The 25,208-nt window shown below is 32.9% G+C and overlaps 1 protein-coding gene across 8 annotated transcripts in view; it reads left to right on the top strand.

Moving 5' to 3' along the window:
- Window positions 1-25,208, top strand: part of LOC149786508 (putative inhibitor of apoptosis) — an 80,599-nt gene that overhangs the window by 11,328 nt on the left and 44,063 nt on the right. Inside the window, exon 1 of one of the 8 annotated variants that reach the window (XM_089976997.1) lies at window positions 14,278-14,781. The exons of 6 other annotated variants lie outside the window; for them this stretch is intronic. The gene's annotated coding sequence lies outside the window, so the exon portion shown is untranslated. Of the gene's footprint in view, window positions 1-14,277; window positions 14,782-19,366; window positions 19,499-25,208 lie in introns of those variants that run through there. One more of the 8 variants, XM_089976998.1, reaches the window with a different exon arrangement.

Genomic DNA, 25,208 nt, shown 5'->3' with positions numbered 1-25,208 from the left:
TTCTTTATTGGAAACTTGCGTCTGGCACAAGGTTGATCGTACGGCCACATTTCTGCTTCAAAGGTGTTTGCAAGAGCGACATGAAAGCTCTTGACATCGATGTCAACACCTGGGAAACCTTTGCTCTAGACAGGTCCTACTCGCGGCACGTTCTGATCACTGGTTTGAAAGCCGAGGAGGACAAGCTAATCTTGCAAGCTGTAAGAAAAACGATCTCAGAGAAAGAAGAAGCATCTCCATCCTACACCATACTCAACCTTCAGTTACAGCAAGACAGCCACTCCCGTGTTGGGCTCCATAGCCACAACCACCAACCGGGACATTTCTCATGGGCGCTTTCCATCGTCTCTCGAGACTAACGGATGCCAACCAGATATATATATATATATATATATATATATATATATATATATATATATATATATATATATATATATATACGGATTACATTTTGCCATGTGGGATACAACTTAAGTCTAGTTTTATTGATTTTAATAAGGCACATCTGCTTATTTAATATTAAACGAAATGTGGCTGGAGTTAATAAAACTCGGATTGCACGGTACAATTTGAACATAAAACAGTTAATATACTCGTGTGCTAAATTTTACGTAAAAAATGTAAATCAACTTAGTATAGCTTATAGGTTTATACTTGGTTTAACACAGGGTAAATGTTTATCTCCACTGGTGTTTTCTCGTTTAATAACTGACCTTGAAGAAGAATTTATACGTAAGAGACTATATGACTTAGATGTAATTGTATTCAAAGCTTTTAAGTTCTGTATGTGGATGATAATGTAAGTTTTGGAGAATCTTACCAGGTAGTATATGAAAGGTTTATCTAGTCTATTCAATTGCTGGGGTCAGGAATCGTTGTGTTTAAACACTCGCCCCTGGGAAGAATGAGCTGCATTAGATACACGTTCGTTCTTCACGTTTCTCAACACAGTTCACTTATAAACTATACTACTTAAGAACCTTACTAAACGGAACCAGACTAAGACTGGTAATAAAATGGGTCAAAACTATAACAATATCATGTTTGTAGTAAAGACAGCATGACACACCCACACACCCACACCCCCCCCACCACCACACACAGATATATATATATATATATATATATATATATATATATATATATATATATATATATATATATATATATCGAGTTGTTTTGCCTTTCAAGGCCGTATCAAACACCTTTTTACTTCAGAGACCGCTCCGGTGGCCTAGTGTTTAGAGCGTCCGCCTCGGATGCGGGAGGTCGTGGGTTCGATCCCCGGCCGAGTCATACCAGAGACTTAAAAAATGGTACTAACAGCTGCCTCGCTTGGCGTTCAGCATTAAGAGGTTTGTGTTAGGACTGGTCGGCCTGGTGTCAGGATAATGTGACTGGGTGGGACATTATCCTACATGTCTGCGGCATGATGCCCCGGTGCTAGACATCACTATAAACTGTGTCTGTAGACATCGTAGCGATATGACTGAAAAATTGTTAAAGCTACGTTAAAAATCAAAACTCACATCACATGACATTTTACTTCAGACATGTAGAAAGTTACGAGCCGGAAAATTCTAAGGTTGTGTGTGATGCGCCTAGTTAAACAAGTTAGGTTTGCACCATGGTCACAGGTAATGTCAAGACTTCATTGCTACATTGTCACACAACTAATAAAAATAATATTACAGACTGTAGAAAAGAATTAGAAGGTTATAATGTCTTGAACGCATTAAATTACAACCAGTGAGGTATGGTCTAGACAGTGCGTGCTTTATAAACTGAGAAGTATGGTATTTAGTATGTGAAAATGGTGGGAGTCGGAAGAGATGCTTAAATACACTTTCGAAAGCAAGTTAGTAATATATTTTTTCAAAAACACTTTCATACCCACTTAATTATGTATATGTGTCTTCCCTTATGTGTACCGCTCCGGTGGCATAGTGGTCAGAGCGTCCGCCTCGGATGCAGGATGTCGTGGGTTCGATCCCCGGCAGAGTCATACAAAAGACTTACAAAATTGGTACTAACAGCTGCCTCGCTTGGCGCTCAGCATTATAAGGTTAGTGTTAGGACTGGTTGCGGCATGATACCCCAGTGCTAGACATCACTATAAACTGTCACATTGCAGACATCGTAGCGATATGGCTGAAAAATTGTTAAAACTACGTTAAAAATCCAAAATACACCCACCCACACTTATGTTTGACAGTGTATTAATAAAGCTGTACATTGTTGAATATACCAGAGACTATAAAATAATAAACATATTCTAAATTGATAACATTGTGAAGGAGAATATGTAAACAAATTAGCGTAACCCTCTCTGAGAAGACGAAAAATAAAAGATGCGACATTACTTGTTTTTGGGGGGCTAATGACAGGTCTAATTCGTAATGATGCATAATATTTCTGTGAAAAAGAGTATTCCTTCACATTAAAATGATAAATAGATTATCAAAAAGCGCGACACAAAAACCACAAAAAACCGAAGGCTATGTATGAAACTGGATCTCTCATTTTTGTAATGTAAACAATATCTATTTGTATATTTTTAAATAAGGAAATTGGTAACGTTTTAACTCTTTGTCATCAAATACTGTTTTTATTATCTGGACTCATTTAGTATCAAGTTTGTGTCGGGTATATATATAAAAGAAAAACGTTGGATTAGTTTGTGACATATTCTGAATTGTACAGTAGGCAAACTAGACAAAAATAATAGATAGCTGGCGCACGCTGGATGTTAAGCAATGCTGAACTTCGGTGCTTATTAAGGGTACAACAAGCACATAAACTTCTCAGGATGAAAATCTTGCATCTATCCACTCGGCACAGGGACGAGTATATGGTACAGCTCGTGTCGGTACAACCAGTATTTACCCTGCAAGTGATTTTAGTTTCCAGGAAGTAGGTCCTTTGCCGAATTGGTTAAGTATCAGTCCCTTTTTTCTGTGAACTTGTGGTGACGATTTTCAAGTAACCTCGGTGGATTTCTTAAGCAAGTTTCGTAAAATGAAATATGAGAGTGATATTTAAGAAAGAAAAGTTATTTATGTCTAGATACATGTCTAACATTGTTTTGGGCAGGACTGGTGACGATTCATTAGGACTAGTTGTCCTACTGGCTACAATAAAATGTTTGTTAAATTCTGGGACTGACTGATTGAATGTGAATACTCTCTGTATTGAAAGTCCGGCATGATCTGCACTGTACGGGAAAGTTGGTGCTGCATAAATGTAATAAGCCGCTCTGATCGTAGAAACTCATGCAACATTTATTTATATGTTGCCCTTATTTCTCAAAGGATCTGGGAGGAGGCATTAAATATATTTACATTCTACAGCACGCATGCACAATATAAGCATAATAGTTGAAACATTCATATTTCAACAAATGTTTAGAATTTATATGCAGGTGAAATAACTTGCTGCATATATTTCTACTTAATACGTAACTTAGTAACCTAGAAAATGCTGAGTACCAATTATAAGTTTGCAAGAGAGGACTAAATTGAATAAAAGTTGTGTTAATTTTCTTGATTCTTTGCTTTGTTTTATTGTGGTACTAAGGATCACAAACAAAACTTTTCTACCAAAAAGAAACCCGACATAGTACATGGGCTAGTGTTGGAAAGCGCATAATAAATTATGCATCTAGCAGTTTCATATTCCTAATTAGATCTAAATGAAGCATTGTTCCACGAAAACAATCAGTAGACCTTGTACTCTTTATGAGCTAACATGAATTCCAATATATCCATGTGGAGCAAGGTTGCACTGTTTCATAATAACTAAAAGTTGAAAGTTACAGTCTACTAAACGTTAACATTTTGATGATGTTACATTGTTGGTAACTCAGTCGCCAACTAGGCGCCGCATGTTATTATATTCCTACCAGCAGTGCACTCAAATTATCCAGAGGAAACGGGAGAGAGAGAGAGAGAGAGAGAGAGAGAGAGAGAGTAAACATCCTTATTCATTGTTTCATTACATTCTTTATCTTTTCCAATGTTTGGCTAGCATTGTAGACATGCAATGTTTTATGGAGTGGGGTCAGCTGCGATCTGAAAGCAATCATCAGTAACTGAGAGGCCTTAAAATTATGTAGCATTTTAACGTGCCTGAACATTGGTAATTTTATTAAATAAATGAATACCTTATCTAATAAAAATGTAAGTAGTTTAATGCAAATGAAGTGTAATCCATGGAGTTAACATTTTATATTCAGTTAAATTATGAGGTGGGAAAATGAACAACACGCAGCTGAATCTATTCAACTATATATCCTCAACACTCACATATATTGAAATGCAGATTTCTATTCTGCATAGAGTAAGGTCAAATTACGTTTTATAATATGTTACTCAAGTTTCGACAGTATTACCTTACAAATGGGTATGTACTGTATCGCACGTCAATGAAGTACGTTTCGACAGTATTACCTTACAAATGGGTATGCGCTGTACCGCACGTCAATGAAGTACAGGCATAAAGAGTCTTTTTCAAAAATGATCTACAATATACACCGTGTATGTTTCGTAGAATCTGTGTATACGGGATTTCATTTCTCAAAAAAGATGAAAAATACTGGGGAAAATATTACAATAGTCTGCTGATAAATTGGATTGTTAAACAGAAGTACACGTCAACGTCAGTGTAAGCCAATACATCCGTTAAAGCAAACCTGTGATACAAGTGTGTGACATGCACACGGAAGAACCTTGTTCGAATGAAGTGTTTTGTTTATTTTACTAAAATTCTGGATGTTACAGATACTACATAAAAGTAACAAAGTAGAGTTTCATTTTCTATTACAGGCACGTTTTGTACAATAATGGCTATATTGACCCGCCATATCTGGCTATATAAGACCAGATCGGTTGTCGGAATGATATAGTCCAAAGTTGTTGAAAGTGCTTTTAAAGCCACAAAAGCAACACAAAACATCAATTTTATCCTTTATATGACATGATACCCCTGTATTTAATAGTGAATAGATATCTTCCATAAACGCTAAATCGAACTAGTTGTATCTGCTATAATATTTTAATTATAGGTGCTTGAATAAAATGCTTGTACCTCTGTTGGATAAAATATGACTAATTGTAGCAGAAGAAGGTACTAAAACACTGGACTGGAGATTGTGGCCCAGAACGTTTTCTGGACACAATGCAAGTGATGCAAAGTTAGAATCAATCGTCATTAAGCCTTATTTTCTTTTAAATTAAATTATATTGGTTATTCAAATTCAGTATGACCGGTGAACTTCGATTAGTGTTCAAACAATAGCAGTGTCCACTGAAACGGGAATGCCTTCGCTTTGTGCAAGATACACATTTTTAATGTCTATTAAATTAAGAAAATTTAACATTACATACATTGTTTCTTTTAGGGAATGCTTTTTGTTTGACTTTCTTTGACCCTATATTTTAATGAGTTTCTAATTTGTTTATTTTCATCTTTCCTTGTATACGACTTACACAGAATCATAACATCTTTAGCTTTTGTATTTGTTCTTGCAAGTACTTCTTGGTTTAAATTATTAGGAATGGAGGGGAATTACCGCTACAATTATTTGCATTATTTTCTATCCTTGTTTAATGCATTATTGTAAATGGCTGCTTGCAAGTGCTACTTTCATCGTTCTGTCCATGTATATTGTATTCTTCGTTGATGTAAACTGTACGTGGCAGTTTGCATGTGCTACGCAACGTCTGAATTATTCTGAATGACTTCTTGCAAGTGCTACAATCATAATTCTGGTCATGTTTGCGAGTGCTTTCATCAATTTCCCTTCTACCGCATTGTATCTTGCAGATTGCAAGCTGCTGAATTGATTCTGTAGTTTGTCATATGGTAAATACCATGTCAGTTATTACAAGGTTTAGTATTATATTTATACACTTGCTATGACACAGGTTACTTCGTTCCAGCTGTTAATATTAATCTGCATTGCACAAATTTTGCTTTTGCAGCACCGTAACTTCAAAATGTTCTCATAGTCCATTATTTGTGGCAGATTGCACATTCTAAAACCATGATTATAATGTAGCATCAAGTATGTTGCTAGTTAGCATCAGGGATGTTAGCATAAAATAATGCATCATTATGCCAACAGATGGCGCTGTGACAAGCACATTTCTTATAATAAGACTACTTTGCTTTCTTGATCCCAGCAACAAGAGGTTATACCACTTCACGGCATGTTTGGGAGTCTTTTTTAAAATATCATTCGAATTATATTGCTGCAGTACGGTCAGCTTATTTCCCAGAGTATTGACATTCGGAAGGAAGGTGGCCTGCATGAATCATACAACAAAATTAAATGTATGTGCTTGTATACGATTAGATGTATACATAATGTCATATTTCCGTTGACCGTTTCCACCACATTTTAATTTAGAATATTTTTTGGTGTAACTAACCGCTACCGCACGGTGGTAGGAAAGTTAGCCGCTTACAAGCAAGATTTAAGGTCCTAATTTGTTTACATATTTTCATTCCTAATGTGATCAATTTAGAATATGTTTATTATTTTATAGTAATGCAGTGCAAATTCTGAATTTTGTATCAGTAAAGACCTCATAAGGTTTGTGCAAAGTGAAGATAATTGGACCTCAAGGCCGTACTTTCTCTTTCTTGTTTATTCACGAGAGAGAGATAGAGAGAGAGAGAGAGAGAGAGAGAGGGAGAGAGAGAGAGGTTACATTAAAGAGACGAGGATTCTGTTAATTCTATCATCCCTATGAAATTAATATTCTAGTGTTAATCTGCAGTTTACGGTGGTTGTTTAACAGGATTAATGCAGCTGTGCAATACTTGGACAACCAAAGGTCATCATATATATATATATATATATATATATATATATATATATATATATATATATATATATATATATAACAGGAATCAAAATAAATATTCAAGTTATACAGAATTCTTATATATGTATGGCATGTATGATTATGCACCAACCAGCGGGTATTGTTGCTGGTTGACTGTGACAAGTATCTCATATCGAATCTTAATTTAAATCTCCAATTCCAATGCAATAGTAAGAGGCGAATCCCCCGAAACAAGGACATCAAATACAAAGCATAGACTGTACCATAGCTTTATACTAGAAAAATATGAACCTATTTCCTTATATAAGAATATAAGTTGTAGCAGTATGAAATATATTTCTGTACTTAAACATAAGGAACATTTCCTTACAATTATGAATTGCTTTTTCCCTGCAAGCTTCTGATACTTTTGTATCGATGAAATAAATAATGACAATATTGGTAATTAAGCTGGGCCGTAAGTCAATAAGAAAACACGGTCCCATATAAACGAAAATTCACACTAGTATTTTTCATCTTACATACGTTTTCTCAAAGCTGTGCAAAATATGTCTAAATGCAATATATTTACATTGCAATGTAATGTCTTATATAAATGATATACTATGAAGCTGTATATTCAGAGAGAAATAGAGATAAGACTCAATGTCCTTGTCTCGACAGGGAACATGTGTCGAATAAATAAGAATATAATTACAAAATTTGTACATATATAATGAACACTATGATTGCTATATTGTACATTGGTGTGCAACGGAACAAATTTAACATAATTTTGTATATTATCAATAAAAGCAGTTACCAATAATTTCAAATGTTATCAATAATTTGACTCTTGATTTTGTAATTGTGTCTTAAATGTAAATATACAGACTGAGACTTATGTCATGGTTCAGATAGACAAGGTCAGGTTCTCCATTTTTAATAAGCGTAGGGTATTTTAGGAGCATGCAAATATGCTGTTATTACGTTGCAAAGTTAATGTAAAATTGTATTTTCTGATGTTTATTTTATTCTATATTTATAATAGCTACTGTAACAAAAAGGGAACATAGTGCCATCAATTTTCCATGTGTCGAACTATAATTTGTGTATAATAGGCAAATGGGAGAGAAAGTCACCAATTAGTAACACTCCTTATACTAAATCAAAATGCCCAACATACTAGGTATACTTACTTGAATTGTAATTGTTTAAATTTTGATTGATATCACTGCTTAAATGCAGTTACCAAATAAATACTAAATCTGCATTAAGATACACACCCCTTGAAGAGATAATTGGCCCATACATAAAGCAGATCTATATTTGAGTATGTCATAATATAAACCTTATAGAAATCATCAGGCAAAATATATATTTAAATATTTATTTCAGTACTCGGTAGTTTGTACAATTTGTCGACTAATTAGTTATATTAGTACATGCTTTTTATGACAGGATACCAACATGTCAAGATCATTTTAAAATTATAATGCACAATGAGAACATACTACCCAAGCTCTCGAATACAAGTAAATGGATTGAAGTAGAAACAATAATACTACTTGAATTAGCAGCTGAAACAGAGTTCATTCCTAATGATTTTGAGAAAATTGGTCAAAGCAACTAAATAATTACATGCTCAAAAACAAGTAAATGTTTCTTAAAGACAAAATTGTTGGATATGTGTTAAGTATATATTTTGTTATGTCGGGGTGTTACATAGAAACCTAAGCAATATTATTTCCTCATAAATAATGTAGAGACTGGTTATTCTAGGATTTGTAATGAATAATACTATCTACATTATCCACCACGCATTTCCAAATACGGTATTTAACAGTGCATGGAACAAATGTTTCATTTGTAGATTAAACAGGTGTAGAAATTGATGTTCATATATTTCCTGCCTGTTTCACATACAGGTTAAAGTCGTTTTTTGAATACCACATGTACACTCATCAGGATCGTTTTAGTCATAGCTTGGGAATTTTAAAATGTCGTATATACCATTCTTGAACATAACGAAATAAATCATATGGCTTATGACTTTGGACTTAGGTTGATTTCCATATAATTTTTCTACCCATCCACCTCCACATTATGTGGTTATAACGGATAAATTAAAACCTAACCTTTTGGCAGTATATACATGTACAAAAAAAAATAAACTAAATTTTAAGTGCGTCTTGTCGTATTTATCGGATGATAATTAAAGAAGGACAGCCCAGTCCCAGTCACGAGACACAGACTGTAAATTTTGCGAAGACCAAGGACGGTGAATCTCAATTCCAGTCTTACAGCAGTTTCATTGCATCTGTTTCCCTTTTTAGATATGATTTCATACAGCATTTATACTGTATAACGTACTAGTTGAAACAGGAGTGCAAATTGTTTGTATCAATTTATGAGCAAATACTGCATTGCTGATAATTCATTCATGTGTCAGAAGAATATTTCAGTACTAAATAAAGACATTCTATATATTGCTGCAGCACATCAATAAGCATCTTTAAAGCATGCATTGTTTAGCAAATAAACATTGACTAACACTAGATTTCAATTTATATAAAGTAAACTGAATGTAGAGCTTTGACTAATAAATGGCCAAATGAGATATAAAAAAATAATTAGAAACCATTACAAATTTGTAAAATTTGTTCAAACTATTGTCAGTTTAAATCCATATTGAAAACTTTAAAAGCGTGCATTGTTTAAAAAATCAGCACACTAATTAGTTTTTTGTAAATAAAATACAGATGTAGCCAGGGAAATATGGAAGACATAACAGAAATGCAGCTTCATTAGGCAAGATGTGTTATTATTTCTTGTCATGCTTTAGTCAGACATTTATTATTTAATGACAACTGTGCTATAAATGTATTAAAAACTAACTATTTTTGATTAATCACAAACTGGCCATATGTAAGCAACCACTCGGTGTGAATATTCTTGGACACAATAAAGCAATTTTACAGTCAGGATTGAACACTAGTATAATCTATTTGTAATTTTTCCAACTGAAACAAAATTGTATATTATCCTTTTACAAGTTCAGCTTTACTACCAACCTACTTTCCTGGATGAAAATCATAAATATCTTATGTGTCGTAACGTCTTATAGTCATACTAAATCAGACAGATTACGGATCATACTCTTTCATATGTCTTCTAGGATTTTTTTCCACTTTCGTAACACTAACATACACAAATACGTTTTGTGCATTTTATGCATGGAATTTAGATGGCTGAACATTACATGTCAGATTGTATTTGTTATTAACTGTGTCTCCATGGTATTTAGGAATTCATTTTTAAAAAAATCTGGTTTCAATGTATTTGTATTCCAAACATTAATCCTCTTTCATCTGAAACGAGAAAATAATGGTAGAAAATTAGCATTAAGAAATTTATTATTCTTATCATATACTGATAAAGCCTGAGTTATGTACACGAATTTGCTTTTCAGTCTGGTTCAGCACATTTAGAAAATAGAATCATGAAAGAGTTTATAACATAAATACTTTAAGAACGAGATTTTTAAGATGAGGATTTGTAATAATGAGAATTTGTAGATAATGTGGTACATTTTGTCATTTGCAGATACAATAAATGTATATCAGTTTCTTTATCATAATTGTTGATAAATGGGGTTAGAAGGAAGTTCTTTTTTAAAAATTTACTTGGCTGTGTTGTCTTATAAACAAATCAATACACTACTAAATGAGTGTTGCACAATATGTCTTAATATGAACAAAGGTAAAAAGATATTAAGGTTATACATGTGAAACAACATATGCACATTAAGAAAGTGGAATTCAAGCTAGTACCAAAACAAAGAACACAATTGCTGTCAAATCTTTGTAATTCACCAAGTGTAAGTTGAATTGTAGACTGTATATATATATATATATATATATATATATATATATATATATATATATATATATATACAACAGCAATGTGCGGGAAACTTTTTTGAATTGTAGACTGACTGCATAATACAGCAATGTGAGAGAGGCATTTTGTAATTTTAGAATATTTGCAATTATAGCAATTATATGGAGGCATTTTGGAATTGTAGACTGACTGCTGTCCTAAGCAATGTGAGAAAGGCATTTTGGAAGTTTAGGCTGCCTGCGTAATATAGCAAGGTGAGGGAGGTGATTTGGAGTTGTAGACTGTCTGCATACTATAGCAATGTGAAGGAGGCATTTTGAAAGTTTAGGCTATCTGCATAGTATAGCAATGTGAAGGAGGTATTTTGAAAGATTAGGCTGTCTGCATAGTATAGCAATGTGATGGAGACAATTAAGAGTTGTAGACTGTCTGCATACCATTGCAACATGATGGAGGCATGTTTGAATTGTAGACTGCTTGCATAGTATAGTACCGTGAGACAGGTATTTTGAAATAGGTTTATTAATGAATTCATGAAAATGTAAAAAGCATGTTTGAATAAAAGATAATATGCTTCTGACGTTATCTGCAACATTTTGATGGGGTAACGTAGATGGAATAAACAGTGATTGGAAATTCTAAACGAAAACGGTTTCTCTTTGCCTACACACATAGATATATATTAGCCATATTAGCTCTCTTGTTTTACATATAAAGATTTGTGTATTGTTCCCCAATGAAGGTCATGTGGGTGGTACATCAGAAAGTGAATATATATATATATATATATATATATATATATATATATATATATATATATATATATATATATATATATATATATATACACACACACACACACACATAATACAAACAACATTATCATACAGGTTAGAAAATTTTTAATTCCTACTCTACGGAGAATTTAACCCATATCCGCGGGTAAACATTCTCTAGCCTGTTTGACAGTATTAATTTTTCTGCCTACTGTTATCAAACATTCTTCTATAGAATCCAGGGATAGCACTTTTCCTTCTGTCTGTTGTATATTTATAATTCCATTCTTATATATAGATGTGTCTGTGTGCTTAATGTGTGTAATGTGTGTGGGTGTGTGTCTGTTTAAGTTAGCATGCTATGTCTAGTAGTATATTTTGCTTTTTTGTGAGTAAAGTAATATATTTAGACCATACATGTCCGTAAACATTTATGTATGATACCATAAAGCTTGATACATTAAAGACATGAAGTTGGCTTATAAAGTTATTTAACAGTTTAGTTTACTTTTCAGATATTATTCTAATCTTCAGGTTCAGTTTTAGGCCGTCTGTTAGATGATGAACTAATTTTGGAAGAAAACACAAGAACCTTCTTTGCATTACATAATGAAACAAGCTGATTAATGTTCTAATTTCAAGTAACAATTTAATTTTTAGGCTACAAGCAAAGGTCGTTTTGCATAATATATTCTTAGGGGTTACTTGTAAGAAAAATATAGGGCAAACAATAATTGCTTTTCAGAAATATTTACATATGCATGTAATAAACTAATCATCCAAAGTCATCTGTGAAGAAACTGAAATTATTTTCTGAAACAGTTATTTAAATCATTGTTTTAAAAAAGACAACATACAAAAATTATGAAGAAGTAATAGTATGTGCAAATTACACACGGTTATAATAATGACTATGGCTGGAGACACATAAAAATTATAAACACCTAACATTAATAAAATGCTTCTCTAGGTGTAATGCTATATAATGCGAAGTAGATGTTTCAAGAAGTCTGCAAATTAACTTATTTCATGTAAAATAACTAAGTGAATATTGAAAATTGGAAATTATTGTGGAACTAGTCGATGTCACCATATTTTATTAAATAAAATGTGGATCTTGACATGACTTTATTCATTTCTGCCTACAATCTGGATCTAGCATGGGTTTGTGTGTGTTATTCAAATAAAGATTATTACTTTGAAGCATTAACTAAATTAGTCATCAAATGTGCTATTATAGAAAATAACACAATTCTAATAGAGTACTTGACCTGACGAAATTAAATATGAAGTGTATACGTTCATGAAGAGAAATCCTTTGATCCAACTGTCATCCATTTGTCAATAAGTGTTATTTTCACGTTTAGTTTAAGCTGAACAATACAATATACATATAGGATTCTATTTTGTAAAAAATTGGTTGAATGTCTTCATCCATCGTGCGCTTCCTATGTGAAGTTGGCTTGATCTATGATGAATTGTTTTCTCCAGTTCCTGCTAAAAGGTATTGCAATCATGATGATCTCCCAAAAATAGTTATCTTTTATCCATTCATCTCATTGCTGATATTTATTACAGTATACACTGTAATGGCTGTTTCACATGCTGCAACACAATTTATTTGTCACAATAAAACAAGATGCAATGGAATCATAAACAAAACAAAGGCTAGTTTCCCAAATACTCTGCATTATAAATCATAGTAAAGATTTAGCAAGTTAGTGATTTACCACAAAAAGTTGTTATAACAGCAACGGTATGATCGTATATGATGGAGTCCAACAATTTCTACTGTATTGGCTTCAATTTCTTAATAAGTATTCCAAATTAGTCAATGTATACACGATGTTGGCTTTGATAGCTTCACTCTAATATATATATATATATATATATATATATATATATATATATATATATATATATATATATATATATATATATATATATATATATATATATATATATATATATATAATGTACAGTAAAAATATGGGTATGGATTTCTAGAATCTGATATGTTCTTAATGCGAAATAGTTTTATTGCATGAGAAGAAAATTATTTCACATATCAATATCGTATTGATGAATGGGCAATTAAATTAGATTTTACAATTACTAAGTTGGGACAGCAGTTACTTTAAATAATATGGAATTTTACATGGAAACATTATGTAATATAATTGTTATCATCATAATTATATTATATATTGAAGGTCAGTCTGAAATTTTATTACCAACATTTATTAAAAGTATGTTACTTTCAAATTTTGATATAAAAATTAACCTTAATTTTCTCTTCTTTATTGATCATTATATAAATTCCTAAAAATAATAATATTAACTCAGCAACAAATAACATATGTTTTAATGTGTGTGTTTATGTGTGTGTTAGAATATTGAGACTTTGAGTGCGAAAGTTTTACTTTAATACATTTCGCACAGCTTGGTGAATTTTGATAAAAGAGGAATAAAGAGGAATAACACTTTTATGAAATTTCGTTTAAATGGACCCTTGGTTTCTGGTGAAATTTCAATTTCATTTGGTACTCGGGATTTTTTCATCCGGTAGTTCTTGCGAAATTTCTCTGAATGGAGTACTGTACTGACATTTTTTAAGCTAAATTGACTTCCTGCATTTATGTATAACTTGTTTTCAGTTGGCCAATGACAAGGCAGTATTCCATTCAGCGCGTTGTTCTTGCATATTAATGTGGCGCTAGAAAGGAGAGAAATGTCCTCCCTTTTAGTCATGGTATAGTGCTTCTATGACATGTCAGTTGTAAACAACGATACGAGCCCCTTTGGTGGCCTATCGGTTAGAGCGTCCGCTTCGGATGCGGGAGGTCGTGGGTTCGATCCCCGGCCGAGTCATACCAAAGACTTACAAAAACTAACAGCTTGGCGCTCAGCATTAAGAGGTTAGTGTTAGGACTGGTCGGCCCGGTGTCAGGATAATGTCACTAGGTGGGACATCATGCTACATATCTGTGGCATGATGCCACAGTGCTAGACATCACTATAAACTGCCACATTGCAGACATCGTAGCGATATGACTGAAAAATTGTTGAAGCTACGTTAAAAATCCAAATCACATCACATCACTTGATTGCATACAGAAGAGACCTCTAAGTTAGTCAGCGTAGGGATAGGCTAACATGGATAGGAATTCGCTCGATAGCAGAGGTGCGTACTGAGCGGTGTTATTACGAAGCATGCTGCCAACAAGATCATGACACGTCGATACATACAGGTCAATGTATATCCTTCTAGAGTAAGTACTTGTATAATGCATGATATGCCATTAATAACAAGCATACACTGCTGCAACTAAAAATAAAAATAATAAGAATAAGAGAATAGAGTTGTGCATGTATTGTACGATTATACAATCTACATATGGTCTCATAGAGAAATAGTTGCCTTTACTGATTGCGAGGGATAAGTTGTCACGGCTGCAATTTACAGAGTGGATGTAAGAATACAACGTCGACGTGTACATAGAAAGAATGAAACATATACTAGTAAATAACTAGAGTTAACATGGGAATGGACGTCTATTATGAATATTGAAGAAAACTATTTATATAGTCAGTTCTTTTTCTTTTCCTGATTTAATAAATAAGTTTATGTATTTGCTGTTTGTAGGAAAACAACACAAATGTACACATATGAACAGACGAATGAAACATGCGTTGTCTCCACTGGCATGCGAAAGTTAGCGAATAAAATATTAGACATCTTCAACATTTATGGCTGGTTTTATGCATGAGTCTAAGTTTTAACAACATTTCTATATTTTCTGACCTCTTTCGAAACGAAGTCATAATGTTTATAATCAATAATATGTATTATGTTGATGTTTACCAAAACAGTGCCACGTTAAACATATACATTTTATGACAATATAAAATCTAAATCTATTTCCACTAAGATTTCGATGTGCATACATCCTTTTGGCAGATATTTTAACTCTTGTCGAAGATGCATAGTAAAGAGCCTCATTATTTTCACCTGGTTTCAACTTTGAAATATCTTCCGTGAAATCAGCTATATGTTTATCTCCACAATCAGGACAAATTTCCTTTTTATATAGCTGGTATCGACATTTGACACTGTTTTTATGGTTCGTACTAAATATTTGTATTTTGTCGTCATTTAATAAATAAAACGTTAAATTTTGGCTTATGTCAAAGGAAATCTTTATGAAATTCGTCAAATACGTTCAATCGTTTTAGAACCAAGGTTCGCAAAGATACCTTATTTGTGTCGTTTCAAAAATTTCATTTTAAATGAATATTCTTGTAGACATCCGCACCCCATATACATATATATGATTAAATCTATATTTCTCAGTATTGACCCATCCCTGACGCAAGTAAATATGTAGAGAAAACTACAGGTCCCGCGGCACTTTTGGGATCCACATGTGCATGAAACATGGCCTCTCCGTTCAACACCTAATGAATCAGATGTTACTTTCATTAGTGAATGTGCTTAGGTCAAGTCTAAAATATATCAAAATCGCATCAATATAATCCTTTCCATGACTTATATTTAGTTACAGGTAGGATAAACTCTCAAAAATAATTTTCGTTCGCTAAAATGTTGACTTTGAATTTATAACCATTTATGGATCACCAAACCCGTGCCACCTCCAATGTATCTACAACCATTTCAAAACTGGTTTACAGTTGTTCCATATATTTAGTATGTTGGAGTCCTTCAATGTATTTAGAATGTCAGAAACTGCGTAGAAAGCCTATTTTGACATAAATCAAACTGTCCTGTAACCATGTTTTTTCAAAGTTATTTTGTTATGAGATTAAGATGTCTTGCTATGTCAGCTGAGTAATATTCTTATGTGTTCCTTATAACAACTATCGAAAACTGGGCCTTTCTGCCCTTTAGAGAATTTATATATTGCGCAGATTGACGGGGCATCAAATAAGGGCATGAAAACTCCCTTGTACTCTTAAAAAAGGCTGTTATTGACATATTGATGCAATCAATCACTTGCTATTATTCAGGGATTTTAAAAAATATTATTTAAGAAAATTATTACACTTTAGCTTTATTATAATATCTTACTTGTCCAAATAACACTATCTTCTTTGGAAAGGAATCCTCGTTGTAGATTAGAAAACCGCTTTGGTACATCTGTGTTATAACTATTTGTGTGATGACAAATTAGCATATTTTAGGCATGATTTACTAGATATGGGTAAATAATAATGGATTTTAATGTATTTTATTGCTTGTTCCATTGGTATCATGCTCTGCACTTCTACATAAATGAACGCAAACGCATAGGATGTGATCACGGACTCGTCAATGTTCCTTTTACTTCACACTAGCAGATACACTTAACTGAATTCATAAATAAGCATAATATTATGAATGGTGAATGACAACACTGGAACATATTCACAACTAGTGATGCATATGTCATATTGTGAGCCATATTTCGGAGGAGGAGAATAAACGTTTGAAGACACCGACTTATTTTCGAAATTCATGATCCTGCTGTAAAGCTAACATCAGAAATTCACCATTAACGCTAACCTAGAATAAGAATTTATTCATTGTTACGCATCTAGTTTAAAACTTTGAGGTTCAATAATCAAGGAAACAACTGTGGAATAGATTTAAAAATGTTTTGAACATAATTTGTGGGCCAAATATATCATATGAGGGAAATATTCTGATCGTCTTATGTTATATGTATATTCTTTGCTTGTTCAAGGCATAGTAGTCCAGTAAAATGAACTTGCATACGATGTCAAAAAACGTGGTTTCTTTCAAATGATATTCTAGTTTTTCTTTGTAAAATAAATATTTAGGCAGTGTATCAGAAGTTCTTTTGATAGCTTTAGTGTAAATTGTTTAAAGAGCGAATAATTTTTTTCCTCTCAGGATTTCGATTGTTCTACCCAAAATCAGAGCAAATGTGCCTCTCTCAGTAGAGGGTAAAGGAACATATGCTATATTTTCTGGAACTTAAGGAGAGGAAAAACATTGATACATTCATATGGCTGAAAAATTAAAATGTGTTCATAAAGCTTTTGGAGTTAGCAGTGCAATTTCCCTCTGGAATTGCAATAGTTTCTCTAAATATTGAAAGTGCGTCATCTCGCATGTTTGATTTCATTTTCCAGGCCACAATTTACATGGGAGAATATTAAGATTAAATGTCACTCAACGTAAATCTCATTCAGGTACTTATTCTGATAAAAATGCAGACGAGATTGAAGTTGACAGATAGTCATAGTGGTATGTACACTTTTAGAACTAAAGTAGAAGAAATCCTGAATTGTTCACTCTTAATATTCATCCAGTAGGTTATCTAACGATTTAGTATCATGTTGTAAACTCCTAGAAGCAATAATATGAGCTTTAAGTGAGCTGGAGTCTGGGAAGACATTTCTATGGTAAATTGCATGATATATATATATATATATATATATATATATATATATATATATATATATATATATATATATATATATATATATATATATATATATAGCTAATTCCAGTGGCCGTTTTTCATTTGATTGAATGTATGTGTAACACTATGCTTAGCTGGGTCCTACAACACCAGAATATCAATGTTAATATGTCCTAATGTTTGTTTATTAATCTTTGACCTCTCACAATTAGTAAGACTGTCGTGATTATCCGCACACAGACACACACACACACACAAACTCACACTGCTAGTAAGTAGCAGTGCAACCAGAACAATAATGAAAGGTTAGGAATTTCTTTTTATATCAGGCTCATATTATTTACTTGACTGTGTGTAGGCTTTGTTCACGATAGCAGGTATATTTGATAAAAATATTTCCTAGTAATGATTGACCACAGCATGGTACATTTTTATCATTAATAATGAATCTCACCATTTGTAAGTCCATAATCACCTCGTCATTCTTGCAGCATTGTAAAGAAGCTTAATAATGTCCTGATACTATTATGATGGTCATAAAAGACAATATGCACCTAAGGTTGCAAATATCTTTAAATCTTAGAACAAATGCTGCAATCATAACTCACAAAATACACAATGCAATATTCCTTGTCGCAAAGTAGTCACATTCATTAAAGTTTAGCAATATTATTTGTTTAGCATTTCTGTTTTTAATAAATAAATGATATTAGGAAGGTTGATGCAGCATCACATTTCTGCATAAAACCATCCAATGCATCCGTAATGACAAATAAGATTTTGACTGTTCCACAGTCACCCACAGCTATTATGTTCTGCTTCTTGGTACCGTTTAAAATATTTATTATGCATTAGCCTCGTTATTCGGAATGTCCTTTGGTCTTTTACCCATACCTGTCCGTTGTATGGACGACCAAATATAGGGGAGGTAACCGCTTTTTGCAACTCTGAATTGGAGCTTTTCATATCAAGACAAAGTAGTATATTTTTGGCTTAACTCACTCCATATTATGAAATGATGGGGTCATAAGATATTTATTTAGTTTTAATGTAGGAGTCAAGATTTTCACAACTAGTTGAATTAATTCTATTTATATTTTGGTTACATCAGTTGCATGACATGCTGTTCCACATTCATCAAAGTAATTCATATCCACAGAAGCATTTACATTTCATATAAATCAGAAGCATATTACTAGGAACGGTGCTTGCTTCCAATGGTACAGCCTTGGTTGTGGTGATGGATCTGGCATCTCGCTGTCCTCATTTCTTGGCAGAAGAGTAAATGTTTTATTATACTTAATTTCTTTCCACCTGTATGAATTTGCTGTAGATACATGCTTGAAACCTACGACATATACTTTCCTGTTACACTACCTCTGCCTTGTAATTCATATTAATTTCCTCAAGGAAGCGTACCAACACGGTTTGACATGGATTGCCAATTTTCGAAAACCTGCATCATACTGTCCTATCGGTACAACTATTTCCCTAGCAGAAATAAGAGTTGTTATGCCTGCAGCAATACCATGAAAAACAGGTAACTTATCTTTTACATATTTGAACAACATGAAAAACATTCTAAACATTGTGTCGATATTTTCAAATTTGTAGCGAGATCTTGCTCAATTTAAGAATGCAGTTTTCCTTCTGCAGTTGCAATTGTTTCACTGAGATTTCAAGTGCATCACAAGCATCACTTATTTTTAGAAAGCCTGTCTTGATTTGCATAGTATATTATTAAGTATTAATTAAACAGGCCTGCTGATATAACCACTAGCTCGAATCTCATCCAGATACTAATCTTTTTCCAAGTGCACAAGAGACAGACTTCGACGGACAGGGATTGTGTCTTGAGTATTTACTTAGTGGTAGTTAAGCAGTTGATATGGTTCCTCTCTTTAACTGATTTGTCCACTAGTAAATATATGTTTTGTGGTTTATTTTACTATTTACTATCAGATTGACTGCTCCGATGGCCTAAGTGTTATTAAGGAAATCGTCCCATTAGATTCCTCTGTATTGTTGGTTCTTCCCAGGCTTTTCTAAATACTTTCTCAGCAATTATTTTGGCCCCTTTATTTAGTCTAGCATGCTATGAAAAATGGCGTAAAACCCCCGAAACCTGTGTAGTAAATGAATGTTACAATTTAGCCCCATGTTTGTTGGTTAAACATTAGATGGATTTTACTGTTTTTGTTGCATCTCTTTGTAAGGTTTGTTGCTAAATATTTTATGGAAATGATGGCATTCAGTAGAGATGCACGGTATTACTGGTTTACCGAGATAAAGTGTTTCCGGTGGTATGCACCATGGTAATGTTTCACGTTTTGCGTACTTTGGTAGTTTATGTCACATAGGAACAAACCAAACCGAATAATCTTGTTGCGAATTTAGTAGTATTAACAGCTTGTTTCCATTGTTTTAGGTCAAAATAATATAATTATTTTAAACTAACGATTTTCTCTGTCACAAATTAGTTTTAAATGTTACAAATATAATTACATGAATGATTTTTCATTCATCTATTTTATACCCGTCACTTAGCATAATGATGTGGCCAAAAATGGATCTTGTGCAAGATATGCGTGCCAAATCTAGCATTGTGTGTAAATTCAGATTGAGACACGGCCTTTTTTAGTTGTTTGCTAAAGCATGTCAATATGTGAAGTACGTGAATGCTTTTAAGTCTGTGAATCATCCTACCACAATTAGGAGAGCACCTGTTATCTGTTTGAAGTTTTAGAAATTAATGAAGTCCACTAGATATGTTTTCGTTTGTTGAGTAAGTGTACTTTATGTTTACTTTCCTTTTCTGATAAATATATTGCCCGGATGTTGGCATCCAACTCAAGGTTTCCTGTTTATTACACGAATAGAGTGGCTAGTGAATTGTAGAATTCAGTGTCAACATTTTTTATTTTTATCAAAAGGTTCTCAATTGTCAGCACAAGGTCTTTCACGGGAATTCAGCTATAGTGTAGGCTTAATCAACGAATTTTAGTTACAGTTTTAGGTGGCAACCTATACAAGAATAAACATACCCTCAACAAATTCATCTACTAAGAAGGTACTAAGCATATAACGATAGTGGGAAGGAGGACTGTGATATTCTTTTAAGTGAGATATTGCATTTTCTTTTTGTCTCAAGATAATTATTTTCTCTCAAAAAATATAATGTATATACCATAGTGTTCTTTTGCTATAAATTAAAACAGGTTATTTTTCTAGCTATAAACAGAGGAAACGTGATAAACATTGTATAAACCTACTTCAGAATATTGAATGGCTCCACTTTTATAATGACATTATACCGTGCTACGCATGTTGAGAAACAATGTGATATATCGCGGAACATACGTTTTTGTGTAGGCCATCTCTTGTATACAGTAAAGATTCAAAATCATGATGAGATCCTAACATGTGATATAATTAAATTAAACAGTATTGATGATATAGCATGTAATGCAACAAGTGATACTGATAAAAGTAACGAGGAATTCGATTTAATAATTATTGAATAAAGTATAATAAAAGACAGAATATATCATTAGAAAGAAAACATGCAGTAAATTCGAAAGGTCTTGGTATTGGTAACCTGAAACAATATTTAAGCAGAGAATAAAATAATTAAAGTGAAAGAGATTTGAGAATAAATTAGGAAACAAAGGAGATATTGTTTTAATTCACGTTGATGGTAACAATGAACCAGGCTTTATTTTTATTCTTTTAAATGTCTGCCTATATAACAAGAAATGTCTATCTGAGAGAGAGCTTTATTTACAAATTCGTTTGATAACGTTGTAAATTATCATTTTCCCTATGGAGAAAACGTTTTGCAGTTGTGAGAATATTTCAAGAGATCATACAAAATAGAAAATTATTCTATATTAATGATTCAAATAAAACAATTGGTTTAATTCTTGTCCGATATAGTTTTGGTTATGATTCCACCTATTGAGTTGAAGGGTAATTTTGATTGACATGTAGAGAATATTTCCTGATCAAATCTTATGTTTGACAACTTGTAAATATATGTGGAATAACACAATCCTATATCATTTGGCCATTTCTAAAGTTTGTGGCTACATTCTGCTATTCCTTCAGGTAAAACTACAAATCTGGTGCGGCTTCTTCTTATTGACACATTTGAATAATTCCTTAGTTAAATCTAGCCACACACATTTAGTCACACGACCAAAGCAACAGAAACCATGAAATAAATGAATGAGCGGAAGTTGCTTTGGATTGGTAGCCACGAATTTAAAATGACTTCAAAAAGTATGGAAACTGAAACTTTTGGACAATTTTGGGGCCTGATGTAACCTATTTATGAAAATGCACAATATTACGGACAAAGATATTTTTTTCACGTTAAAAACACGGAAATATCACCAAGAATTCAAAGTGATCGAATAAAAAAGGTCGAGGTATGTGAACTATTTCAGGACGAGAAGTGATTAGATTGTTTCATAAACACTTATTTAAATTTTAACACAAACGTATGATAAATATAGCTGGCTGTATAAAATTACAGGTGCAGTTAATTATTTACTTGTACAGAGAAGTGTTGATGTACAAATACGCATATCTTTAGAAGATACTAATTTAAAAGATATGATAAATAAGGAAAACAAGAAACTGGCAACAAGTCTTTATCAATCTTGTAAATGCTGATAGCATTCCATAACCATCTTTTACATGTTATTACATCGTCATCAGAATTATGATTTGTTTTGACACAGGACAGGCATAAAGAAGCACCATGCTGCTTGTGAAAACTGAGAAGTGTGTTTTGGCAAAACGCTATGGGCGCAGTAGCAAACACATTGAATACAGTTTTGATAATATCCTTTGGGTATTGTTTGCCATATTGAAATTGGGTCTTTTCAAATGCTAGCCAACCATCATTTAGTTGCCGTAACCCAGTAATAGATGTTCCTCTAACATTATGTATAGCTGCTACTGTCATCACTGTATTGATATTTTGCTTTAGAGTCTTCATGAACAATATTTGATTTAAACCAGTTTCAAATAAATGTAACAATATTTTGTTCCGGCAACATTGGCAGACTAAAATCTATAAGGTGTTTGCTGTTAGTGATAAACAACACTAACAAAAGTGCTGTACGTAATTACATTTGATCTAAATTGAAATTTGTATAGCTTAGGATGATTCTACTAATATCCTTATTAGCTGATTTTGAATGTTCTTAATTCCAAATCAGCATTAGTCATATTTATATCCGTTTCCTAAACAAACTCTAGGCTGACACAATTTAAAGCAGCATTCCGTCTCCAAAACGATTTTTCGAAACTAATAATAACAATGCTCCCAGGTTCGGCTCTTGCACAGGAAAATGCGTTCACATGATTTGCATTTGTATGTGCATGGTCTTCAAGTACCTTCAAGACCGGTAACTGTAACTCGGCAAGCAAATATTTACTTACTGGTTAGCTGTGTACATTTTGTAAGTGCTACGGAAACCCCGTCGCCATTTCGTTTGCACTGTTACACAAACACAACAGTGCTGTGAAACACCTTATGTTCTTAAAATGCTAAATCATCTCCCAGAAATTGTAGTTTCGTGTATGTATTATCACATGGTAATTCTACTCTGATGTACCATTATGCAAAATATTCATCAGGAGATCCATGTTTCTATCATTCATTATCTCATTAGTTTGATGTTAGTTTCAGGAAATGAAGTTCATTATAATCTACATTTGACATTATCTACTATATAATGCTGCTTTACCTGGAATCATGATCGATGGTGAGAGTATGCACTATAATAAGCTTTAAACCCTCACTGTCACTCATTTTTAATATTTCACCGACGCTAGTTCGATCCTATATATTTACTAATAATGCTGTACTCATTTAAATACGTGTTTTTATGCATGTATCCTAATACCTCACCCATATCTGAATGGTCCTGTGATATCTATTTCACGATGCATATGCTTGCATTATGTGGTTGCATTTATCATAACTATTGCGGAGATATTTGTAGAGCTAAGTATTGACGATACTTTATATATCACTGACTTGGGCTACATTTTTTTGCTAAATGTTAATTTTTCAAGACTGTAATACTGAAATTGATGATGAGCTGCGTCTCTGTAGTTACCTCACCTTTCCAACAATTTAGTTTCTTCATGAGTTATATTTCGGGGTCCCCGGTGGCGAATTGGTCTAAAGCGATCGCCTTTACCGATCACTACCATCTCATCTCTATCTGGTAGGTTTGAGTCTTGGGATATGCCTATGTGCGTATGTGAGAAAGCTTGCCAGTAACTTCCCGTATGTCAATGGTTTTTCAGCGTTCTTTCTCCGCGAATGATATTGGCCGCCATGTATAGTCTATCCTCTGCTAAACAAATGTTATTAAATCTACAAGAAGAAGATGACATATGTTTCATCTTTTCTGCCTTTGAGTAAGTTTTATATTTTGAAACGGCCACATGATTATTTTAACGTTATATCAATCGAATTCAACTAAGGATCATGACATTTGGTGAGTAAACGTATCTTGACAAACTCTAACTCCTTTGTGTCATAATAAGTCTCTATGATTGATATTCCATACACATTGACTATGTTCATAATTTGCATTAAAAGTGAACGTCTCGTAAATGTTTATGTTTAAGTCATGAAAACTCATACCTGAATGCATGTTTGTTTCTACAATGACATTAAAAGCTAACGAGGTCACTGAGACCTACATTTTAGGCTTAGCAACATAACATTAATATTTTGTGTTTATTTCCTTAAACAAATATAGATCCTTCACGTGCATATAACCAATGTCGACATGTCGTTAACTACCATGATCGTTCAAAAACATGTAATAAACAAAATGTTAAGCCGCTTTTTCTCAAGAAATGATCGACCAGTGTAGATGAGGTTTGAAGGAATTCTTATGCAGCATATAATTGTTTAATCTTTTTTTTATGCACAAGACGTAATTCAATTCTTCTCGCAGATCCTAGTTTTACAGACGATTGAAAGTTCCTTCCCTTGGGAGTTATCAGATAAAACAATTTTGAGCTGTTGCAAAATGAGCATAAAAAACTGGATCTTTAGAAAAGTACCAAGAGAATACGCAAAAACAATTTCATGTAAGAAAGTTTTAACTGAGATCATTATGTATTGAATGTGTGAAAATGGAGCAGTTTAGTTTGTTTCTTGCATAACATTTTCTGCTGCATGATTTGTTTGAAATGTAGTTTTGAACACATTATTA

The sequence above is a fragment of the Sinohyriopsis cumingii genome, chromosome 12 (genome assembly GCF_028554795.1).
Source record: "Sinohyriopsis cumingii isolate HCF-2022 chromosome 12, ASM2855479v2, whole genome shotgun sequence".
Lineage (NCBI taxonomy): Eukaryota > Metazoa > Mollusca > Bivalvia > Unionida > Unionidae > Sinohyriopsis > Sinohyriopsis cumingii.
The sequence above is the reverse complement of the archived record's forward strand: the minus strand, read 5'-3'. Positions and strand labels throughout refer to the sequence as shown.